The following is a 3,490-nucleotide window of genomic DNA, read 5'->3' on the forward strand; positions in this document are numbered from 1 at the left end:
CACGCGAAGCAAAAGACCAACATTCCACAGTCAAAGATGGTGGATAAATGAAGATAGTTCACTCAGGTTGTTTACCATTGAAAAAATGTATAAACAATAATAAGTCAGATTTCATTGTGAATGTCTTGATACTAAATGAGTAATTTCACAAGTGTACATTTTCAAAGAAGACCCTCAGATTTCAAGCCTTAATGTAATAATAATTAATTAATTAAACTTCTATAGTGTGCGTGAACGTTTAGCTTGATTAAATTCCCTCAAATTACATAGTAAAAGTATCAGTACAGTAGAATATTATAATGCAAATGTTGATGATGAAATGTGATCTGTCATCTCTTTTCCTTGTTCTGTTATTAATGTTATTTATGTGTATCGTGGGTTTTGATATATTTATTCTTGCCTGATTTGTATATTATTGTTTTTCAACAACAATAAAGGTCTGGAAGCTCTGGAAGTCAGGGGCAAAAGGTTATTGTTGATGTATTCTCACATTACTGAGCTGTGAACACACACGTATAGGCTTTATATCTATGACTGAGCACATGACACATTTAATTCTGAAGTGATATTCACAGGAAAATAATAGTATATAGAATGCAAATAGCATGCTGGTCCTTTCATCCCCATTTGTCTTTCCCCTGTTCTGTGACTATACCTTTGAAATAGACCTACTAGGATTCTTGTGTTACAGTGAACCCGGCAACGTGTGCCTGAATATCATGGGCAATGTTGTTAGTTGATTTAGGACATTATATCGACAGTAAATTGATCTGATGGTTCTCTGAAATATATTCTGTAGTGTCTGTACAACTGCAGCAAAATGTAAAAATGAGGAATCAATGCATTGATCATGGTTATGTTAGAACATAACTGATTAGGTGGAGATAGATAAAGGGTCAACTGAGATTGTCTTTACTGAGAAGCCTCACTTCAAGAAGTAGACAATAGATTGGAGCAGACTGGCAAACATAGCAACGAGTGATAGACTAATGAGAGACGATGAACCTACAGTTTTGGGCTGCAGATGGCACTGTTCCCATTCCAATATGCCACTGGCTGTGATGTGTATCTAGACATAAAGCAGGCTCAACTCGTCCTGTAATGTGTATTATGTGCTGATTGATTACATCCTGAGAAGCAGGGGTAATGGATCCACTCCCAAACCATTCATAGTTTTAATGCAATCAGAGAAACTTCATTAGGCTGCCCTCTTCCAACCCTATAGTTTGTAAAGACGAGAGAGTTATATTTTAAAGGTAAAATGGTCTTGTAACTAACCTGCCGGTCACCCTGCTAGTCACTCTGCCCACTGCCTGCTAGTCACCCTGCCCGATAGTCACCCTGCTAGTAACCCACCCTTCCCGCTAGCCACCCTGCTAGTCACCCTGATATTTCACCCTGCCCGCTAGCCACCCTGCTAGTCACCCTGCCCGCTCGTCACCCTGCCTGCTAGTCACCCTGCTAGTAACCCACCCTTCCCACCCTGCTAGTCACCCTAATAGTCACCCTGCCCGCTAGTCACCCTGCTAGTCACCCACCCATCCCGCTAGTCACCCTGCTGAGGGGCCCCATTTTATTTTTTACTGTAGTTTATTTCGTAAATATTTTCTTAACTCCATTTCCTGAACTGCATTGTTGGTTAAGGGCTTGTAAGTAAGCATTTCACGGTAAGGTCTACCTGTTGTAATCGGCTCATGTGACAAATAACATTTGATTTGATTTGATTATTCCCTCATAAGCTGACAGCAGTTTATGCAATGACTCAACACAACCTTACTTGACACGGGATGTTACATTGTCATGTGACAGTTCAGTTTAGCTAGTTTGATAGACAAATTAGATTGCCTCTACCGTTATTCACTTACTTTCAAAAGCTGCTAAGGAGGAGATAGTTGCAGCTTTTGTTTTTCTCTTTATTTATTTCATTGCTGTCATAACAGAGAAACTGTATACAGTCATGGCCAAAAGTTTTGAGAATGACATATATTAATTTTCACAAAGTCTTCTGCCTCAGTGTCTTTAGATATCTTTGTCAGATGTTACTATGGCATACTGAAGTATAATTACAAGCATTTCATAAGTGTCAAAGGCTTTTATTGACAATTACATGAAGTTGATGCAAAGAGTCAATATTTGCAATGTTGACCCTTCTTTTTCAAGACCTCTGCAATCCGCCCTGGCATGCTGTCAATTTACTTCTGGGCCACATCCTGACTGATGGCAGCCATTCTTGCATAATCAATGTTTGGAGTTTGTCAGAATTTGTGGGGTTTTGTTTGTCCACCCGCCTCTTGAGGATTGACCACAAGTTCTCAATGGGATTAAGGAGTTTCCTGGCCATGGACCCAAAATATCAATGTTTTGTTCCCCGAACCACTTAGTAATCACTTTTGCCTTATGGCAAGGTGCTCCATCATGCTGGAAAAGGCATTGTTCGTCACCAAACTGTTCCTGGATGGTTAGGAGAAGTTGCTCTCTGAGGATGTGTTGGTACCATCTTTATTCATGGCTGTGTTCTTAGGCAAAATTGTGAGTGAGCCCACTCCCTTGGCTGAGAAGCAACCCTACACATGAATGGTCTCAGGATGCTTTACTGTTGGCATGACACAGGACTGATTGTAGAGCTGATTGGAGATGCCCCAAACAATCATAAAGGGGATTCATCAGAGAAAATGACTTTACCCCAGTCCTCAGCAGTCCAATCCCTGTACCTTTTGCAGAATATCAGTCTGTCCCTGATGTTTTTCCTGGAGAGAAGTGGCTTCTTTGCTGCCCTTCTTGACACCAGGCCATCCTCCAAAAGTCTTCGCCTCACTGTGTGTGCAGATGCACTCACACCTGCCTGCTGCCATTCCTGAGCAAGCTATGTACTGGTGGTGCCCCGATCCAGCAGCTGAATCAACTTTAGGAGACGTTCCTGGCGCTTGCTGGACTTTCTTGGGCGCCCTAAAGCCTTCTTTACAACAATTGAACTGCTCTCCTTGAAGTTCTTGATGATCCGATAAATGGTTGATTTAGGTGCAATCTTACTGGCAGCAATATCCTTGCCAGTGAAGCCCTTTTTGTGCAAAGCAATGATGACGGCACGTGTTTCCTTGCAGGTAACCATGGTTGACAGAGGAAGAACAATGATTCCAAGCACCACCCTCCTTTTGAAGCTTCCAGTCTGTTATTCGAACTCAATCAGCATGACAGAGTGATCTCCAGCATTGTCCTCGTCAACACTCACACCTGTGTTAACGAGAGAATCACTGACATGATATCAGCTGGTCCTTTTGTGTCAGGGATGAAATGCAGTGGAAATGTTTTTGGGGGATTCAGTTCATTTGTATGGCAAAGAGGGACTTTGCAATTAATTGCAATTCATCTGATCACTCTTCAGAACATTCTGGAGTATATGCAAATTGCCATCATACAAACTGAGGCAGCAGACCTTGTGAAAATTAATGTTTGTGTCATTCTCAAAACTTTTGGCCACGACTGTACATAT

Source organism: Oncorhynchus masou, chromosome 8, assembly GCF_036934945.1.
Source record: "Oncorhynchus masou masou isolate Uvic2021 chromosome 8, UVic_Omas_1.1, whole genome shotgun sequence".
Taxonomy (NCBI): domain Eukaryota; kingdom Metazoa; phylum Chordata; class Actinopteri; order Salmoniformes; family Salmonidae; genus Oncorhynchus; species Oncorhynchus masou.